This window comes from Silurus meridionalis, chromosome 17 (assembly GCF_014805685.1).
Source record: "Silurus meridionalis isolate SWU-2019-XX chromosome 17, ASM1480568v1, whole genome shotgun sequence".
NCBI classification, from domain to species: Eukaryota; Metazoa; Chordata; class Actinopteri; order Siluriformes; family Siluridae; genus Silurus; species Silurus meridionalis.
In genome coordinates, this window is record NC_060900.1 from 8,514,375 (window position 1) to 8,521,901 (window position 7,527).

Here is a 7,527-nt window from a genome sequence, read left to right on the forward strand (position 1 = left end):
ATATGTAATTATATTTATATTATTTGCACATTTAAAATTTTTATGAATTGTTACACCGATAACAACTCACTGTGCGAATGGTGTCATGTGATAGAATAATGTTCCAATAATTGTATATATTAAATGGTGTGCTCTCAGAATAGGCTCTCAATACTCTGCAACCCTGATTATTATTAAATGGTTACCAAGAAATTAATTCATGATGGCTAATAATATATTTTTGTTTTGCAAAAACACAGAGAAATATATTTTATATTTTACATTGCAACGTTAAATAGCCAGAATTAAACCACATGGCTGCATAATGTGTACTCTTAAACTTTTAGACCTTTTATGCTGTAATTAGTTTTAGATTCAAGTTTATTCAAGACTTTATTGCTTGGAACATAAGTGCACGAATTAAGATTTTTTTAAATGTTCAAGAAAGAAAATGTGTAAATCTAATACATATCAGTTGAAATACATATCTGACAATACAAGTCAATATAATAAAAAAATCAATTCACATCACATTATTATAACTGTAAATCATTATTAGTAATATTTAAAGAGGACAATTGTTGTCTTTTGGTGTTGCTTAGTTTTTGTGCTATAGAGTGACACAAACGATGGACTATGTTGTAAAACAAACATTAATTGCCACTGTGTAACGGTGGATCGTGCTGTACTGAACATAGTCACTAGATGGCAGCAAGTCGCTAGATCTTGGTAACACTTTGTTCCCTCAGTTCAAGTTTATTCATAAGTTCTTGATGATTTAATGGCGTGCTTATTGAATAATCAGTTAAATGACATCATGTAATTTCATGGAGTGCACACACACACACACACACACACACACACACAGACACACACACACACACACACACACACACACACACACACACACAGACAAACACAGACATTTATTTGTGAGTTTCTTCTATTGAAATAATTATTAGCACAGGCAGTTGAAGAACTGCCTTAAAACTAAATTAAACGAAAACAGTTCACCTCCTGGGTGACAGCCAAATGTCAAGCTTGTCGGATAGCCCTACCCTTGTGGATGGAAACACGCGCACATGCACACGCACATGCACGCGCACACACACGCGCGCACAAACAAAACCAGCACCATGGCTAGCACCATGTAAAAACCATTTACAGTGTTCTGAAATGCTGCAGATGAACAAGCAGATTAATGCACCTTTTACATCTTTTTTTTTTTACAATTTTGTATGTTTCATTTAAAAGAGATTGTGTGTGTGTGTGTGTGTGTGTGTGTGTGTGTGTGTGTGTGTGTGTAGGTGAGAGAGAGAGAGAGAGAGAGAGAGAAAGAGAGAGTATGTGTGAATACTCAGTTTGTAAGAAGCAGAAGCTAGCTTGGACTTGCTGACAGTCATGTGTTTGGGACTGATAGCAGAGTGCAGCCTGCAGCACTAGAGCTGTTTCTTTGAATGACTTTTGCTTGGCCAGACCGTCAAGATTGCACCATGTGTCTTTTTGTAAGCGTGTGTGCATTTAAGCTTTTTTTTACTCTCTTCAGCAGGAGTAACGAAAACAGCATTAGTATTGCCTGTCTGAACTTGGAGGTCTGTGTAGTCAAGCTGCAGAAAACCTGGCATACACTGGCCAGAATCCCTGCCTGAATCCTGACATTTTCTGATACAGGAAACCTGGCAAAAAACAAATAACAAATGTATTCTCATTTCTCCCTGATTCTGTGTATGACCATCACTCCAGCAAAAATCAGCGCTGTTTACTTGTTTTGCGTAAAACTGTCAGTTGCAACATTTTTATGAAGGCTGTTTATAATGCATACACTTATTACTTTTTGAAGCTTTGACTGTGTGTCAGACAGGCTGAGATATCACATATCAGAGTCATCCTGTCTGCACTGTTAATGACAGAGCCTGACTCAAAATGGGGACTGTGTAATATTTTTTCTCTTGATACACCTATTTAATTTCCTGTTACAGGGAGGCCAGGTTTGGCTCTGCAGTCTAAACACTCACCTTTGAAGCTTGCTCTCAGTATAGGTGTTTTAATAAAATGTGCCAGACCAGATCAAATAAAGGGAATGAATACACCTGGAAGGAAACTAATTGTGTGTCAATCATATAAGAAGAAGGGAAATAAGGAGACAAGATGCTTGTTAGAGGATTGTAAAAGCCTCTTGGTCCAATTAGATATTTAGACAAGTCAACAACACACAGTGGATTTAATTGGAGCCTTTAAAAATGATTAGGATTTTCTGTATAGAGATGATAAATAAAAAAGAAAATAAATTGGTGATTCAGAGTGAATACACCCTGTCTGGGATGCCAGTCAACCCCAGTTTTTTGTGCATACATATTCATACAAAAGGGCCATTTATCATAACCAGTCTATCTACTGGCATTATTTTGGGAGGTAGGAAGAAACTTAAGATCCCAGAGGAAATTTGACATAGGGACAATCTGCACAGAAACCCTACACAGAAAGCAACCTGAATTCAGCAGCAAAAACTGGGCTCACTAACTCACTAACCACTGCACCACTGCACTGCTCTAAATTAAACTAAGTCAGCCAAATACAGTCTATACTAGGTAGGCTATTAAAGGCATTTTGCAGAAGTTGATGCTTTCAAACATTTTCTTTATTTATATGAAAAGTGGCCTAGCTTATATGGTATGGTAAAACACAATTTATTCATATCATTTTAATAATAATGTTTTTTTTTAGTAGTAGAAGTATTCTATTGATTAATTAATATCACTTCAAATTTAATATTAATTTATTTAATATTTGGAAAGCCAGACTGATTTATCTAATCACAAATGAATGAAAAAATAAATATACTTAAAAAAACTAAATATTTTTGCACAATTATGCCCAAGTCAAATGTCATGTTTATTGCATATAAAACACTACATGCATTATAAAACAAATTTTAAGAATTTCAAGTGTTACTAATTCAACTAATTACAGTAAGTATGACAGTTTATTCTGTCATGTGCGACCTGTCCCATGTGGTCAGTAGTTGATGGTAAAGGAATAAAGCTGTGTGACAAGTTTTAATTTTATTCACGTACAATTTAACTTTAAATAGCCTATTTCAGCTGAACTGTTATAAAATGAAACTGTTTTACTATTTATGTATAAAAAAATCACTCAATGTTTAATATTTTAACTCTTTACACTATAAATGTAGTAACATATGATTTATTTGTGTTTCTGAACACAAACTGAAATTATTGTGATTACAATTAGGGCAGAAGTCCTATAAGTTAGAGAATGTGGCTGGTCCAAACCAGGCGTCTAAATGTCACATTTAGTAAGCCCAGGTTGGACCTTTGAAGCTTGTGGTGGTTTAGCAAATTTCTCTAAGCTATGCTGTCAAAAGAGGTGGTAGTCTGGCAATAGTCCTAAAGCAGATATCAATGCAGCAATGCTCTCCGGAGCTTTGAGATGTGGTGAACCCATGGTCTCCTTGTTCCTCAGCTGGGGAACACAGACAGCCTAAGCTATATGTGGGAGGTACTGTTTCAGTAAGCCTTAAACCTCTTTTGAAAATGACTTGAATGAAAGAATTTCTTGCAGCAGACACACTGTGTGGTCAAAGACTTTGATAAAATGTTATGTGTAGAGTGGTTTTGCAAAGCAATTTTACAGTAATTCAAATATATAAATAAATTTTTAAAACCTAAACCAGGGAGCAGTTAATGTTCTCAGTTTATAACATAAGGTTGTTTATAAATCATTGCACTTCAATACTGTTTAATTTAATGTATGATGACAATTGTGTTAAAAGGATCTTCTGTAAGATCATCATGGTATTGAGGCTTCCAACAGCAGTCCTTAGGTAGTATTCAACTACAGTTTTATTAGTGAGATTATCAACTAAATAAAGTATAAAACTTCAAACTATTTAGCAGAAGCACACATGTTGGGGCTACTGTGTGGGTCCTGGTACAGAAAACACACATTTTATGTAATTTGATAATAAATAAACGAAAAAGATTCAGTGGCGCAGTCTTCCAGGATGTGAGTTTGAAAAATGTGTGAAAAATAAGCACCGCCTTCCCGAATACACTGATTAATATGCGGAAAGTAATGAAATGTCAGTGATGCATCAGAGGTGATTAATGCTGACCATATGCATTGCCATTAAATGAGGCTTAGCAGCTTCATGCTCACATATGCATATTACGGAAAGTTTCATTTCAGATACTTTAAATTCTACCTTTGTATAAATCAATGCATAACAGAGTAACAGTTTAATTTTCCTCTCTTTATTATTGGGTTCTTGTATTATTGATGTCACCTGTGTCTCATTTTGAGTTTATCACACTGTATATATTTCTGGTGTTCAGACTGTTTCCTGTATCCTCACATTCAAGTTATTTTGCAGGTGAAATTCTTAATTTTTACATTTTTTACTTTATAAAATGAATTAAGTTAATAATTTTTCTCAAAATTCTACAAACAATAGCCCATAATGACAACATGAAAGGAGTTTGTTCACGTACAAGTATTTTGGCACCAATTAAAGCCAAAAGGCTTTTCGAGTTCAATGCTATTGACAGCTCTGAACACTCTCACAGTATATATATATATATATATATATATATATATATATATATATATATATATATATATATATATATATATATACAGCATACATAAGTGAGTACAGCCGTAGCATTCAAGGGGCAATACTATAGAAATGAAACTCAGATACATTTTAGAGTTGTTAATGTGCAGCTTGTAGGGGTGTAACAGTACACTTATTCATACTTCCTGGTTAGCGGCTAATGCTATTGAGTCTTTAGCATTTTATTGCTAACTTCAGCAATTTCTCTGAAAAGCAGAAAATCCTGACAGTTTTACATATTGAGGGAGTGAATGAATGAAAGAAGGACCAAACCATGAATTAGGTGTACTATTACACCCCTATACTGCTTGTATAGCAGTAAAGATTTACTGTCCTGAAAATAACTCAACATACAGTCATTATTATCAAAATAACTGATAACAAAAGTGAGTACACCGTAAGTGATAACAGCTGTACATCATTTAACCATGCAAAGCAACATTGTCCTATTCATTATGATCATATTTTTGTCTGCTTGCCAAGACCTTACAGATTTGTGTCTTTTGTCTTAGAGCAGTTACAACTTGGTTCTTTAAGTACAATTCTCTCATACTGACCACTAGATGGTAAACAAAGCACCTCATGGAGAAGAACTATCTGAGCATTTGAGAATTGGAATAATTGCTCTATACAAAGATGGCCTAGGCTTGAGGAAGATCGGTAACATTCTGAAACTGAGTTACAGTACAGTAGCCAGGGTCATACAGAGATTTTCCAAGATTGGTTTCACTTGAAACACGCCTTGCAAGGGTCAATGAAGATGAATCCTTGTGCTGTGCATCAGGTGCAGAAGTCAATAAACAAATGAGTGCTGCCAGTATTTCTTTAAAGGTTGCAGAAGCAGAAGGTCTGCTTGTCAATGCTCAGACCATTCTCTCAGACTCTTCTGAAGCTGGTTTACAGGAAAGCCTGCAAACAATTTGCTCAAGACAACCTGTCAAAGATCATGAATTACTGGAATCATGTCCTGTGGTCTGATGAGACTAAGATAAACTTGTTTGGCTCAGATAGTGTCCAGCATATGTTTTCCCTACAGTCAAGCATGGTGGTGGTAGCATCATGTTCTGGGGCTGCATGAGTGCTGCTGGTACAGGGAGCTGCAGGACATTGAGGAAAACATGGATTCCAACATGTACTGTGACATTCTGAAGCAGAGCATGATACCCTTCCTTCAGAAACTGGGCCGAACGACATGATAACATTCCCTAACACACCGCCAAGATGACAACTGCCTTGCTCAGAAAGCTGAAGGTGATCATCTGGTCTAGTCTCCAGACCTGAACCCTATTGGGCACCTTTGGGGCATCTTAATGTGGAAGGTGGAGAAGCACCATGTGTCTAACATCCAGCAGCTCCATGATGTCATTACGGAAGAATGGAAGAGGATCCCAGTAAGAACCTGTACAGCTCTAATAAAATCCATGCCCAGGAGGATTAAGGCAGTGCTAGATAACAATGGTGCTCACACAAAATATTAACACTTTGGACACAGTTTTGAAATGTTCACTTAGGGTGCACTCACTTTTGTTATTTAGACAATAATGACTGTATTATATTTCTGTAAAATATATATATATATATATATATATATATATATATATATATATATATATATATATATATATATATATATATATATCCTGTAATCCCACACTCTCTCTCTCTCTCTCTCTCTCTCTCTCTCTCTCTCTCTCTCTCTCTCGCTCTCTTTCTCTACATATATATCTCTTTCTGTCTCAAATGACTAGCCTTCCTTTGCTCCTCCAGCTATTCTTAGGTTGGACAAATTTAATTATGCATGTTGTCATAGCGCTTTTAGTACTTAGCTGTGAGATTTAAAGATGAGGAAGGGCAAAGAGGTGAATGTTGGCTAGACTACGTCTTGTGGATGTGTGGTCAGTGACGTTTGTGCTTGTGCTAGCAGATTTGTGAGGTGACGGTAGATTTTGTGGATTTCTCAGGGGTTCATTTAGTTGTAATAACTTGTCAGTTTTATGTGATTCTAGATTTGAAAGCTCAGCTTCACTGACAGTAGGAGGCTCAACAAACAAATTTCCTCAGGGTTCAGACCTTTAGTCTGAATTATATAAACGGCTGCAGTTGCAGGAATTGCCGTTATTATTAAAGCAGGAAAACATAAAAAAAAAAGACTGTTCCATTGTCAGAAGTTGTGCAATAGTCATGTGATGAACAAATAGACTAGAGGCAAAACTCGAGAACAATGAACAGGATCATAAACAGGAAATCAAAAGGTAGTACAAAGGCCCGGTATGTTTGGATGGAAAGAAGCACAATACACTTTGTGCTGGTTGAGGATAAAGCTCTTTATAAATATAAATGAATATATTCAGATACGCTGATCTGCAAAGGTTAGTGTCCATCATATCTACATTTATTTAATCACTAAAGAGACACCAAGTTTAGTAACACTTGCTTTCTTTTTGAGTTATACTGTATAAAGTAGTGATTGCAGAATTGATTTGCTGTTACTGAAATCATTACTATATAAAAGGTGTATATCAAAGATTGATATACAGACGCTCCCCACTTTACAAACAAGTTACTTTCGACTGTTCGTAGCATGAACTTGTTGTAGCATGTTCGTAAGTTGTTACTGTGTTCGTTATTGACTACACATATCTCCTAATGATGTAAGAGCAATAAATACTATCCAATAAACAATAAAATATAATAAAACAAATCGAAATAATTGTAATACTGTATACAATATTTTGTATTAAGAAAAAAAAAATACAAATGAATAATAAACAAAACATTCGCCCTAGCCTATTTTAAATAAAATTTAGTTATTTTATGATATTAGTAAAACTACATTTTAATGTGGGATCTACCATATATGTGAGTATTACATACATTGGATGATACTACACTATAACATAAATTATTTCAGA